The 15,465-nt window shown below is 39.6% G+C and overlaps 1 protein-coding gene across 7 annotated transcripts in view; it reads left to right on the top strand.

The window, feature by feature from the left end:
• The window catches only part of LOC136854615 (uncharacterized), a 493,174-nt gene that overhangs the window by 469,270 nt on the left and 8,439 nt on the right, over positions 1 to 15,465 (top strand). The window lies entirely within an intron of this gene.

Raw genomic sequence — 15,465 nt, 5'->3', positions numbered from 1 at the left:
GGTGTCCTTTCCTTTTATATTCCTTGATTTTGACAGCTGCGTTGCAGCCCTCCAGTTGGGAAAATTGGAAAGTCACAACTAATCTCTCCTGCAGCAGTTTTTTGACTTTATATCTGGTAGGAATAATTTATTTCTGTAAATAATAGGGAATCTAATTGACCCGTGTTTCATATAGAACACTAGTTCTGGTCCCTTGCAAAGGAAGTTCTCAACATCTGCTATAGATCATATTCTAAAGACCACAGTATTTGGCTTTTCAGTGAACTCTTCTCTCAGTAAGGAGAAATGTTCTCAGCATGTAATGTCTTGAGTGTTCTTGCGTATCTCATTGCTAAAGATTGTTGAAGACATCTTGACAAAATTTCTCCAGAGGAAGGATTTGGATGTTGGGCTTGTGCTTTTGTGTGTGCGCTTTTTATAACTGTTAAATATCTACTAGTTCGATTTCTCTGGAAATGACACTGGTTCAGCATTTAAAAAAAAAAAAAAAAAGGAAATGGCTCAAATCCCTCCACTTACACCTTAGCTCTTGACAGCTATCAAAAAATTTACGTAACTGTCATTGCAAGAGTCTTAAACACCATGAAATGAAGGGGGCCACCTTTCTAATCTCGCTAAAGTTTGGTCATCAAGGCCTAATTGCAGGACTATGAAGAATCTTTCATTATTACTGTTAGTGTCTCCCAAAATATTGACTGTTAAGCAGAGGAGTTATTAGCCATACCTGTACTTGTTAATTATGTTCTCTTCTCATTTGATCAGATAATTTTTTTTCTTTCGTCTGTTGTTGCTGGTATAACATTAGGTCATTTCCCCTAGTGGTATTCATGAGTTCTGCTCTCTAAACCACATTTGGTCTTCATTTTTAGTTTTCTGAAAAGAAAACTATTGTGCCGGCTTTGGCTGTCCATCCACACTTTTTTCTCTGTGCACTTTTTCTGTCTGCCCTCAGATATTAAAAACTACTGAGGCTAGAGGGCTGCTAATTGGTATGTTGATTAATCTCATTAGTTTTTATTTTATTTAAGATTGAAATTAGCCATAATTTTGCTTCTGGCAGTGATGTAGGCAAGGCCACCACCAGGCTGTGGTTAAAGTTTGTGGGCCACGGCTCATACAGCTCTTACCGAGACCACCAAAAGATAGATCTGTTTTTGGTGGCTTTGATTATATGCAGTAGCAGCTGTACAGAAAACTCAATTGCGCTGAAGAAACTTCAACACATCTTTTACTTGTTATCAGTTGTGTTCGCCAATTTAACTCATCTATTTGTGCCTGCTGATTATTCAGCCCTCACATATTTCTATTGATCACACTTTTTTATATCAACTTTTTACTGTAAACTTGTTAGCACTTGCTTGTGTAGAGGAGGGCCCCGGATATGTGGTTATTTTTCCCTTTCATTTGCCCCTCAGCATGTCCATCACACCTTACCTTGTTATCATAACTCTCCTTAAATGATTCAAGGGATATCAGTTAAATTTGGTTCCAAGGTAGACACTCATGCATAGATGTATACATAAAATCTAATGGAACCCCACACGTCTACCAGTATTGTGGTGGTTTAGTTCACCTTTCTAAGACTTTTCTTTGATCATAAAAGGGAGTTGAAAGATGGAGAAAAAAGTTTAAATGGACGAAGGTTTCTTCACGTAGGTCATGAAAACTTGATGCTTGCTCTTTCCCTTCCTGGAGTACTGCCCTTATTTTTGTTTGCCTCACCTTCTGTCTCTCTTGTGTGGGATTGAATCAGGTGGCTAGCCTTTGGTGGTCTTACGAATTTTATGTAAATTTTCATTCTCAATATTAACTTTAAAATATTTCCCTTCAAGTTTCTTGTAAGGAACTTATATATTTTGGTGACTGGCTCTTAGAAGCAATAAAGTTGAAGTATATTAAATCCTAAAAAAAAAAAAAAATGAAAATTGGACAGTAAATAAGGATGTGTGTTTTTTTAGTAAATTAAATTTAAGCTTGTAAACTTCGTATCTTGGTAGGTAAATGTATAAGAATAGTAATACATATGGTTTATTCTGAAAGAATTATACCAGATAAATACCTTACATGAAAAGAATGTTATCTGTTTGAACGCATATGAAACTTTATTTATGCATGAGGTGATTCACTTTAAAGATCAGTGTTTTGTTTCTCTGCTCTAAATGGAATCCAGTTTGTAGAAGACTAGAATTTCCAGAACATTTTTGCGGGGGATTGTGGCGTTCGAATATAATTGCAAAACCATCTTGCACATGCTGTGGCATAGATAATTGTAGGAGGAAATGTTAAAAGATAGATATTTTCTTTTGTGTTGATGACATGAAAATATAGATATTTTTGTGGCCAGAAACTTAACTAAATTTCACTCCTGAACAGGCATTCTGTCACCTTTTTTGACAGTAAACGCCATTTTTTTCCCACTTTTTTCTTGAATTTTTTTGGTTTGTTGTATAGGCCGAGAGCTTTGGCCTTTTCCTCTAAAAGAATAGGGGAATAAGGCTGCATCTGGTAATTACTCTTGCCAAAGTGCTCATTTTTTAGTTGAAGATAATGCTAATTACCTAATGTTTTTCAAGGTCTGTTGGTTTCTGTATAAGCATTTAGCATTCATAATGTACAAGGTAAGTGGTTGAAGTTGATATATTCTCATATTTTTTTTTTTTACTGTGTGGAATTTAAATAACTTGCTTAAGCAAATGGATTAAAGGAGAAATGTACTAATGCAATCTTTTACACTACTAAAGAATTGAACTACATGTATTCCAGCTAAATACCTACAATTACATGCGGTGTTAGTTTTTTTTTTTTTTTTTTTCCAACCCTGTTTAATTTCCTTTGGAATATATGTCACAGGTATTATGTCCTACTAATGCCAGGTATTTTATTGCCCTCTTCATGGTTCTTGTCAATGTAGATACTACAACACTGTCAGTAAAGAAGTGGAAATTTGTATTGGAGGTGTGTAGTACACTCACTGTGAATGTGGTTTTGACTTACAACTAAATTTCCTTGGTCATTAATGGTATTTTAGAGCATATCTATCTGTAAATGAATTAGTTGTTTAGCTAAGAAGTGAAATGCTGTAATTATATTTACTGTATTCATGTGAAATGACATTTGTCTCCATAGATTTTACATTTTGTTGAGGACTTGTCTGAATGCACTTTGCTGGGTAGAGATTGTCTTGGCTACATTATACAGTCAGAATGAAGGTGCAGTAGCTTTCCACTATTGGTGTCTTCAAGTTTGCTAAACTTATTTCAGTTACTACTGCACAATATATGGCTTGAGATAGTATAAAGTTCTATCTCATAAAATTGAAATTTTGAGGTGTATCTTGTCTACCAACACTTAAGGAGCTTTTGTGTCTGGTAGGAAACCAGGTAAAAATGGAATTTATACACTAATCTCTTAAGGTGGATAAGTATCTTGTACATGATATTTCTAATATCAAAATTTAAAAAAAAAACAATTTGTCTCTAGTAATCTCTTCTTCTTTTGACCTTAATAATCCCACTGTATAGCAGGGTCAGCTGCTTGAGTCAACTTTCTCCATCTATTTCTATTCCTTGCATCTTCTTTCCCCAGTCCCACCTCACCACCCATATCCCTCCTCACCACAACCATCCATCTGATCCTCTGATGCCCCACACTCCTCCTCCCCATCACTGCATGTTCTTAGCTCTCTTGATTGGTTCCACCTCCTCTCTTCTTATTATGTGGCCATAGTATCTTAGATGAGCTTCCCTAGCCTTCTGCTTTACATTACATATACCACACATTCCTCTTATATTTTGACTCTCCATCCTTTCCAGTAGTGATATTCCAGCAGTCCTTCTCACCATCCGCATCTCGGTTCTTTCCAACAGTCCCTCCTCTTTCCTCTCAAGTACCCAAGTTTCTGCCCCATATAATAGTACGGGCCTGATAACGGTCTTATAAATTTTAATTTTGAGCCTTAATGTCATTTTCTTGTCAAAAACAACTCCAATTACGTCCCTCCATTTTCTCCATGCTTCTTTCACTCTCTCTCACTGCTTTCTCAGTACCTCCCTCCTCTGATATTATTGATCCCAAATAGTTAAACTCATTGTTATGTTTTAGCACTGTACCATCTTCCACTTGAATGTTTACTTCATGTCCTTTACTACTAATCATTAGCTCTGTCTTTCCAATGTTCACTTTCAATCCTTTCTTTTCTAGGGCTCCTTTCCATGCTAAAAACCTTTCTTGCAGTTCTTTTTCTGTCTGCTGTAATGAATAAATCATCAGCAAACATCAGTTCCCATAGTTCTTCGTTGTTCCTTAATTCTGATGTCAAAGTGTCTCTAACAATGAGGAACAAGAATGGCCTGATGGAGGCCAACCTCCACAGGGAATGCCTCAGTCTCCCCGTATTTTGTCTGTACACTGGTTCTTGCCCCCCACATACATCATCTACACTAACCTTACCAACTTCTCTGGTACTCCTCTCTTTCTCAAACACCAATAAACTACTCTTCTTGGCACCCTGTCATATGCCTTTTCAGGATCCACAAAACACTTGTAAACTTTCTTGTTTCCTTCTAAATATTTCTCTTGGATTTGTCTTACTATAAAAATAGCATCCACTGTGCTCTTTCCTTTCATAAACCCAAACTGCTGCTTGTGTATATCTATCAACTCTCTCAACCACCCTTCTACTATTCTTTCTAGTATCTTGAATGCATGCTCCAAAAGCTTTATTCCTCTACAGTTCCCACAGGTTAACACGTCTTTTTGTTTATCCATTTTAACCATCCAACTATCGTTGCAGTCCTCCTCTACATCCCAAATCTTTTCCAATAGTGTGCACCCACTCTGCCTAGATTTCTCAATGCTTTAATCATTTCTCTTGTGAACTCTGACTTTCCTGCAGCTTTATTTACTTTTCCTTTCTTTATAGCATTCTCGACTTCACTCTCTCTGATGTTTGCTATTGGTCCTTCTGCTGGAGGAACATTTTCCAGTTCTTCACACTCATTCTCAGTGTTTAATAGTTGTGAAAAACATTCTTTCCATCTTTTCTTGACCTCTTCTTCCTCAATTAAGATATTTCCATTTTTATCTCTAATAATTCATACCTCTCCTACATCCTACATCGTCTCGCTTCTGCAATTCTGTAGGTTACCTTTCTCCCTCTGGTGTTCCCATCTTCTCATACCACTCTCTCATGGCTTCTCCCTTTGCAGTTGCTACCTTTTTTCTTTGTTTCCCTCTCTGTCCATCTATACTCCTCCCTTGTTTGGTAGTTATCTTCTTCCCACCCTAATCTAGTGTAATACAGTATGCTGAAAACACGTATCGCACTATGTACAATGTATATGATGAAATCGTGTTTAGACAAAATTTTAATGCTCACATGATACATGAATATATACACAAATTAGGGGGTTTTTTATGCTGTGTATTTTTGAGTTTCACAGAACAATTTTGTTGGAAATAAACTGTGCTTGTATATTTAACGAGCAAATTTCAGTTTGGAAATCCGAAAAAATCCAAAAACTGGAACGTGGTGTCCCTCGTAGTCGCTCTTCCAGGTTAATGGGAGTTCCCGGACCACGTAATGCTGGATTTAAGAGGTCTGACTGTACTTTCACATTCTGTTCATGGTGCCAACGAAGCTGTTTTGTATGAATTTGAGACTTTGCTCATATTTATTGTACAATTTTTTATGAGCAACATTAAGCCACTAACTAATGTGTTTTTAGAATTTGTTTTCTTGGGCAAAATAACTTGTTAACTTGCATTTCTCTGTAATCTGAGGTTCATATGCTGAAAAACCTGAGTCGTAATGTAAGGATAAATCTTCTAGCACCAGCTGGAAACCGGTAAAAAAACAATTAAAATTGTGACGCAAGGAATTGCTGGCATCGGGGATTAGTCATTGGGATGAACAAGGAGGCAACTGCTGACCTCTTCTAACCCCATGACACATTCAGTTTCTTCTTTACTGCCATGCTGGTAGGATGTGTTGCTGTCCTTCCTCCTAAAAGCCGGTGTTTACCTCTCTTGCCTGTGTTTCCCTCGGTTTGAATTTTGTGTTGTGATATATTGCTGTTTTGTGTGTTTTGGCTTTTGATTATGCAAACCCAAACTCATCTAAGCCTTCTCTTAAGCCTTAGAGGAAATATCCTGGAGTAGCTAACTACCCTTGCTCTCATTTTCTTGCTTCTTTTGAGACTGGTCCTCATTCTACTTGCAGTAGATGTACATCTAATGTGTGTTGTTCTTTCTCTTGAGCAAAGGAGGATCTTTGCCAAGAAGAGGCATCATAGGAGGAAGTAAGAGGTGCCCTCTTAGGAAAGGTTCTCTCCTCCTTTCAGGGGATTTGCCTCTTAAGATAGCTTGACGACTGGCTGGTCTTGGCAAATTCTCAGGAAAAGCTAATCCAAGACAAGGATGATCATCTCCAATTTCCTCATGGCTTAGGCATTATGATAAATTTGGAAAAGTCCAATCTTCATCCTAGTCAGAAGATTCTTTACTAGGGAATGATCATAGACAAAGCTTCGTCAAGAGTATTTACATCGGGTAAAGCATCGTGAAGTTCAGGATGGTAGTTCACCCCTTCCTGTCTGAGCAGAAGTAACCAGTATGGCAGTGGCAAGTAGTTCTGGGTCCCTTGACCCCTCTGGAGAAATTTGTTCCCCACGGCCATCTACTGTACATCATCAGTCCCTTCAATGGTGGTTGTTGAAAGAATTTTGGTCCCCTACAAGGGATTTCCCTCTGTTTAAAGTCTGTCAGCAGAGGTGAGAAAAGACCTACGCCGGTGGCTGAATGATGAAAACTGATTGTCGGAGTGCCTCTTCACCCCCCCCCCCCCCAAGGGAGCTTCTCCTGTTCTTGGACACCTCATATGAGGGTTGGGGAGCTCCTCTAGAAGATCTCCATTCTTTGAGAGTGTGGAGTCTCCAAAACAGGCAACTACATAACATACTGGAATTGAAGGCAGCTTTCCTAGCACAGGAATTTCTAGGACAGAGTGGCAGGGCACTCCATAGTTCTGATGTGGGACACTACTACTACAGTGGTGACTTACGAAAAAAAAAAAAAAAAAGGGGGGCGCTAGTGTCATGCCAACTTCACTCACTGACGGTACTTTGTCACCAGTGAGCAATCAATCACTCAGTAGACCTCTCAGCCAGGTATATTCCAGGCAAGATGAATGTGGTGGCCAACAAACTTAAGTTGTCTGGACCAGGTCCCAAGGACGGAGTGGTCTCTGCGTCAGGAGATAAAGGACAGGCTCTTCCATCTATGGGGGGGAGACCAACAATAGACCTGTTAGCAACAAGATTTAACAGGAAGCTAGAGGTCTATTGTACGGTAGTTCCTGATTCCTTCACAACGGCAGAGGATGCCCTGCAACGTCCTTGGGACAATCTGGAAGCCTACGCCTTCCCTCCCTTGTGCCTGATCCGTCATGTCTTGAACAGAGTGATGATGTCTCAGAATCTCAGGATGACCTTGGTAGCTCCCTGGTGGCCTCATGCAAAATGGTTCCCAGATCTGCTAACTCTATTGTCAGCGGTTCCAAGAGAAATTCCTGCATGGCACAACCTCCTCCTCTAGCCTCACGTAGAGATCATCAGTCAGTAGAGTCCCTATCTCTTCATGGCTGGAGACTATCCAGTATCTCCTACAATTGAGATGTTTTTCTCACAGAACAGTGGCAGAGATGCCTGGCTATCTCAGAAGGTCTTCCTCAGCCATGTACCAGGGAAAATGGCCTGTCTACTGTGATCAGTGCTGTTGACAGGGTTTCTCTCCAGTCAGAATTTCTGTTCAACAGATAGCTGATTTCCTTGTTTTTCTGCGGACAGAAAAAGTCTCTCTGTTTCTGCCATCAAAGGCTACGGGGCTGCCTTGGGTCTGGTTCTGCACTTAAAAACCTGGACTTGTCCTCCTTATGGGGAATCTCCATGCTGCTCAAAAGCTTTGAACAGTAATCTCACTCATGCTTCATATGAACCTTTGCAATGGTCTTCGGACAGAGTCTTGACCCTCAAAACAATCTTCTTACTGGCCTTAGCTTTATCGAAGAGAGTGGGCAAACTCCACTGTCTTTTGATGTTAAACTTACGAGGGGTTGTCCTGGAATTCGTGGCTAAGACTCAAAATCCCTCAATTCATGATGAAAGATTTGAATCCTTTTCCATCCCAACCCTTGGGGATTTTGTTGACAACGATTGGGATGAATTACTTTGTCTTGTCAGGGCGTTGCGTAGTATCTAAAAAGGACTCGTCACCTCAGGTCGGGGTGTCGAAGACTTTTTGTGAGCACAGGCCAGAACAAGAAAGAAGTGCCCAAGAATACCATCTCCTTTTGGCTATGTGAAGTAACTAGGCATGCCTACAGTTCTTCTGTAGCCTCTAATGCTGACACAGTGCATGCAAGAGCACATGATGTTAGGGGATTCAAAAAGAACTTGTGAAGGCTGGTACTTGGCTTCATCAAGCCACCTTCACATCTATCTAAGGGACGTTGCCCACAGGCCCTTGGACATTTTTTTTCCTTGGGTCTGGTGGTGGCTGCTCAGCAAGTTGTGTAGCTCATCCAGTGCCCCCAGCGGGACAATTTGTATCTTAACTAAGATGATGGTATGAAAGTGAGAATGATTGAGATGACTGGTCTTTTTCATTTTCCCTTTCCCCTTTCTTTCTACCAGCGGGCAGTGAGAAGATTGATCCATCATACAATGGAACTGGTTAGATACAGGTGAGTGAGTAGCCTTGCTGTTTGAGTATATTGTATTCTACACGATTGTAACCTTTCAGTAGCAAGTCCTTCCTCTCTCTAGCGAGGAGAGAGAGGAATGATAACAAACAAGTCTGGTGGCTATCATGGTTTGGTATCTGAACAGATATAGATCTTTAACTTCCACCTTTGCAGTGAACCTTCACATTGTATATTAGCCAAGTAGTCTAAGTGTTTGATATCCTTTTATCTAACAGGGTCAGAGGCTTATGTCTCCTTCCTTTGCTTTCACTTATCCAGGAAGTGAGAATGGTGTGCTGAACCTCCAGTCAGTTCAAGACTTTCTTTCCTCCCACCAAAAGTGAGTCTATCCTTAAGTTAGGACCCAGGTTTGTTCCGCACATGAACAAATGACATATTTTTAATTAACTTGTATTTTTCCTAGCTAACAAACATGCGGTCTTAACGTATACTGCCAGCCCTTCTTTGGCCGAGTCGATTGAGCTTCAGACTGTCACTCGATGGGCCGGAATTCAATTCCCCAGGCCGGCTGATGAAGAGTTAGAGGAATTTATTTCTGGTGATAGAAATTCATTTCTTGCTATAATGTGGTTCGGATTCCACAATAAGCTGTAGGTCCCGTTGCTAAGTAACCAATTGGTTCTTAGCCACTTAAAATAAGTCTAATCCTTCGGGCCAGCCCTAGGAGGGCTGTTAATCAGCTCAGTGGTCTGGTAAAACTAAACTATACTTAACGTATACTGCCCACCTCTAACCACCCCTCTTTGTGATTATTGGGCTGAAAGAAACTGAATGCAGCATGGGGTTAGAAGAGGTCGGTGGTTGCCTCCTCATTCATCCCGATGACTCGTCCCCAGTGCCACCAATTCCTTGCATCACAATTTAGTTGTTTTTTGCCGGTTTCAAGCTGGCGTTAGAAAATTCATCCTTACGTTAAGACCGCAGGTTTGTTAGCTATGGAAAATACAAATTGTAATTAAATATTTGTCATGCTTTGAATGAAATAGTTTTTTCCTAACACCTATAGTGTGTTAGGGTCATTATGTTAGCTGGACCCTTGCAATGTCCAGTAAACTGTGCTGTAGTGAGTGTGGGCTGGAGTGTTACATGAGTTGGGCCCTTGTGTTGTGTACTTCTGGTTAGTTTTTGACTAGTGATGTATTCCTTACCATGGCACACATTATTATTATATTCAGTAGATGAAACCCATTCATATAGAACAAGCCCACAGGGGTCATTGACTTGAAATTCAAGCTTCCAAAGAATATGGTGTTCATTAGGAAGATGTAAGAGGAAGTAAAGAGAAATACAAAATCAGTGTTTCCATTATGAGCATGTTGTTCATTCATTTTCTTACTTAACAGCGATCCTCCTCATCTGTTGGTGAGTGGAGGCAGCTGTGTTATGAGCCATACTGTGAATGGTGAGTGTTCCAGTGGTTCTGAGTTGCATAGAGGAGGTGGTATCAACAAGGTCCCCTGTAGCATATCACTGCTATGACTACAAACAATAATTCACCTGCTTCCAGGTGAATAATTGCTTCCTCATCGATCACATGTTGATTGCTCAAAGTGCCCCTTGACTCATGGTTGAGATATTCTGTCAGTGCTTTCCTCATCTGCTGCTTGCTTCTTCATTTGGTTCCTCTGAGGTTCCCATTTATCTGCCTCCACCTCATGTTCCTCCTCCCCCACATATTCTGTTGTACATAGTGCCAACACCAAAATTCATTGACATGCCACATCATAATAGACATTTCCTCTTTTGCTCCTAGCCCTTGTAACTTCAGCCCACCTGCCCCATCAACTACAATAATCCTTACCATCGGAGCAACACAAAACCACCTTGGATGGACAGTTCTTAATTTCAGGAACCAGCTGGCACAGATAAGCCCCAGAGTGTTTAAGGCATAACACCATTCTCTCTAGACATGTCGGATTTCATAATCATCTTCATTCTATGACCATGATGACCAAAATCAGTCCTTGAGAGATAGCCATGCTTCTAGGCATCACTCCACGGGAGCAGTACCTCAAGAACAAGTTGTCATTGTGTAGACCTGATTTACTCTTGATTGTTGTGGGTACTCCCAGTAATCTTCATATCCCATTCAAGCAGGCAAGATTTGAGTTTCCTCAAGATAAGTCTTTTGGTGGAGGATTGTAAGGAGGAACCAGCTGAGAATATGCAACTTATGGTGGAGGATTGTAAGGAAGAACCAGCTTGCACTATTCTAGATGCAACCTCATTTGTGGAAATTCTAAACTTGGCTTGGTGGGATCATCAACATTGAATACCTTTCCCAACCTCTTAAGGAAGTGTTGGTAGCAGAATGAGTGAATAATAAATAATGTACTTTTGTATGATCTGCCTATGTCAAAGGCCATCTCTACCATTTTGTTGTTAATTAAGATGTAAGGCAAAGGCACAAGTTACTTTTTTTTTGGCCACCCTAGGGGATTATTGTAGTTTGTTTGCCTTGCCAGATCAGAACTAGGGAGAATTTATAGGGTTCAGGTATTCTTCCCTGGCCTATCTCCCTTCTTTTGTGACAGGGTCTACATTCTCCATGTTCAGCTCCCATACTACCACCTGATGAACATCATTGGTTGAGAAGAGGGAGGAGTCTTCCTTAAAGGACATCCTGTGGGTAGGGAACTTGGTGAAAAACTGATTTAAGCTTCAGCTCCCTATTGTGTGAAGCTTTAAATCAATTCAGCCAATTTCCTTCACTTTGCAATGCCAGCAGCTATCTTTCTTCCAGGCTCGACAAGTTACTTGATGTGATTGAAGCTACTCAAAGGTGGTCTCAGTTGATTGGATTACTGTAGTCCTTCCATTTGTGAAGACAGAATGCCAGTATTGTAGAGCGGGAAGATAAATGAGATTCTGCTCTGCTCTCAGATAGTGTTTCCTTCAGTGGCTGGCTTTGTTAAAAGAAAATGTAGATTACTTAGAGGAGCATAAATGCAGAACTGAGAGTCAGTGATGTCCTGTGTGATGGGTATCCCCTCCCCTTTCTGGGGGCAAGCCCTCCTTTTTCGTCGACCTGTCCCTCGCAGCTCTTGTGCCCACAAGAAGTTTCTAGTGCCTGATGCTCAAGTCAGGCTGATGATAGTGAAAGACAATTGAGGAAGCGAGTCGAGTTACCAGGGTTCTGCAATTAGTCCCAAAGGCATCCAGTGGCATGTACGTCAATTGTAGACCTCTTTCAGCTCAAGTTTCTTGCTTTGATGTGATCACATTCCTGTAATTATCGTGGGAAGGGAAGGTTTGCCAGTTTTGTCTCTGTGCTTTAGTGTATCAATGGCAAAGTTTTCACAGGCACCATGCCTCTGTCGGCAGCTTTGGCTTAGAGGAGAATCTCAAATCCACCATTACCTTGATGACAGGTTGATCATGACTTTGTCAACAGGATCTTTAGGAGCTCTTATCCAGACAAATTGGAAATTCAATCTGACCCTATCCAAGGAGGTGATTTTAGAATGTCTTTCTGCCTTGTGAGTATAGACTAAAGAGATTGTCATAGACCATTTGATAGTTCCATAGGTGTCCCAATCCGACAACAAAATCCAGACAGCTTTTAGTGGAGCATTTTGTATCTCTGGAAACTGATGCCATGTAGCTAGTCATCAAAGGATTTGATTCTCCAGCCTCAGTTTAAAGGCAGTGTTGATGTCCAAATATATCTTTGGTCTTGTAATATACAGCTGTTGGATCATCAGTGGTAGCAGCACCAAGGCATCTTTGCCAAGGAATTCTGCAGTTTTCTAAATCAGTAAATTCTATTGTTCTTCAGAGCAGTAACTCTTGGCAGGGTAGTAAATCTCACGGACCTTCAAGCAAGAGTTCATTTTTCTCGAGAGGAACCTCTTCATGTCAATTTTGTAGACCTTGAGGCATTTTTTTTTAGAGGCTTCCAAGCAAACATGACATACTTTAGGGTTTAGGGATGGACAGTCAAAGGCTTGTCCAGTTCCATTACTATGTATAAAATTTTTTAAAAGCTATAATTTAATTTTAAAATTTTACCTTAATAATAAACAAATCTTTTGGACCAGATTGTGTGAGCTATATAAATTAGCTTGTGGTTTGGTTCAACTAATTAATACTTCAACACCAGTTAGCTGTAGCAGTCTTCCACTGGGAAAGAACATGTAAATCTTATGCCAAGGTATGTTATAGGAGCCCAGATGTTAACAGCTTATTATTTGGGAGGTTCCTAATATTTCTTTGAAGTGGATGGTTATTCCACGAGGAAGGTAACTTTTAAAATTGGTACACTTACCAAAGTTTTAAGGTGATCCAAAAGACATACAAATTCTCAGAGCCAGAGACATACCAGCATGTAATCACCATACTGTGCAGGATTTAGCAACTAACGTTTATTGGAAAAAGTGATCCAAATTTTACTTGATGTGATATAAAGGAACACTCCTGTACTCTGTGCCTCTATTCCAGACATGTATTTTCTGTGTTTGCAGACATACTTTTCTTTTTCTCTGCGTTCAAAGGATACAAAACAGCTTTTTTGTGTCCTCATCCATTGCAGCCTGAATTTGAGTGCCAGTTAGGACAGTGTCCGACTTAGTTTGGGATTTTGGTCAGGCTGTTCCAAGGGCCTTATGAGCACTCCTATCTGGGATTTGACATGGTATTAAGAAACCTTTTATGGCCCCTTCTTGGAACCTCTCCTTGGTATGACTGTGGTTTCAGAGTGCATCTTGAACTAACTCAAACTTAAGCTACCAAAACCAGTATTCTGATGCTGACATGGCTCCAAGGGCCCAGTGTTTGTCCATATGGCCAAAATTTCATACATTCATTCAAAACACGTATTCCCAAAAACTTACCCAAATACTGTAAAGGAAAAAATTCTAGAGGATGATTTATAATTTCTTAAAATTCTGCATCCTTCTCATACACCAGGTTTAGATTTACATATCATCATAGTTATGTTTTAAGCCATATAGGAAAAGCAACATTTGCATCAGTTAACCTTTTGGTGTTGCCATACACTTCCATTTCTTAAATTGTTGAAATTTCCATTCAGAGTGCCTAAAAACAAAAAATTTATATGCAACATCAAATGACTCATAATGCATGTATTTCCTGTATCAAATATTAACATGAAAGATCAAATTTTTAAGACATCAAAAGGCTGTTTTATGCTGTATGGTGTGTAATTACCTTTACTCATATTAAAAATTGAAATATATGAAGTGGCTGTACATGGATGCATATGTTTGTATGTGCAGCAGTGTTTGTGCAATTCATCCCTAGAGTTAAATGCTGCTTCTAGGACACTCCAGAAACAAAAACAAAACAAACTTGAAACATCATTAGTGGCAATGTTAATGCAGTGGGGGAGTTCATTAGTAGGAGAGAGAAGACTTGGACTGAGATATGTGGGGATTGCCTTCTCAAAGCGCTCCCCCATTATGGACTTGATACTGCTGTTATTGAAAGTGTTGTGTAGTCTGACTGGAGTTGAATACTAGGTTCTGCCTTTTGTATTGGGTTGCTGAATTGGTCAGAGGCTTCATATCTTTGCTCACCCAGAAGGATATTCAGTAACTTGTGCAACATGCTTAAGAATGTATATTTGCTTATTAGTAATGATCTAGAATGGTGTTTGTTGGATGCTGTTAGTTTTGTTGCCTTCAGTCTTGAACTGTGATGAAGGCCATGCAGGTTATCCAACTTGTGAAAGTGTAGAATGTTCCCTCAAACCTGTCTACCTGTTCATATTTAGGTGTGGGGATCATACTGGAGAGATATAGTCTGTAGTTGGTCTGATAATCATTACTCATAGCTTGTCTTTGATGTCTTTTTTGGAAAAGTTCACAGTAAACATGTCAACTTAGGAATACTATGATTCTTTCAATAAGGTTTTAAGTCAGCAGAGGTGGTGACTTAGAGTTACTGTATTTCATTTGGTACTTCATGGCATTTGCATTTCATCTCTATTACAATTGAAACAAATTTATTTCTCAAGTTTGTGCTCAGATTTGCCTGTTAGGTTGATATGTTTATATGCACCATGGGATCAAGTATACATTCCAGTTCATTTTGATACTTCATAGGACCACTTATCACCATCGTAGAGAGAACAGGATTGGGAAAAGTCCCTTGATGGACATCCTATATGGCATGGGCTTGTTTGGGTAATGATTCTTTTAAAGTGCTTAATTTGAGTCTCTATTTCTCACAGTATGTGCATAATATGAAGTTATCAACTTGTTGGAAAACTAGGCAAAGTCAAGTTTGTTGCCCAAATTTAATCATGTTAGATGTAGAGAAGATTGTTATTGGTCACGTTTGAGACTGAATTTCTCATAAGGTAGGTTGGCATGGTTTTGGGAGATAACTTTTACTGTATGGGTAACTTTACTACAGTATTGACAAGTGATTGCAACATTATTTCAGAAATATCCTTAGCATAGAAGGTAAAAGGGTACATTTCTCTCTGTGTATGATCTCAGTAGCATTGCAGGAAACTGATCAGTTGCATTAATTTATTGCCCATTTCCTCTTCTATTATTTTTCAGCATAACTCAATATTTTGTGTTAACAGATTTTTGCTGCTTTGGTCATAAATATTTTTTGGATCCTCCTCTGATCAGATAATACAGATGAGTACTGCTGATGAGGAATCATAAATTTGTTCTGGGAATTTGATAAGGGTCCCATACAAGAAGTCCAATTCCACTCTGTTTACTCTG

This window comes from Macrobrachium rosenbergii, chromosome 29 (genome assembly GCF_040412425.1).
Source record: "Macrobrachium rosenbergii isolate ZJJX-2024 chromosome 29, ASM4041242v1, whole genome shotgun sequence".
NCBI lineage: Eukaryota > Metazoa > Arthropoda > Malacostraca > Decapoda > Palaemonidae > Macrobrachium > Macrobrachium rosenbergii.
This window is presented reverse-complemented; position numbering and strand designations above follow the sequence as displayed.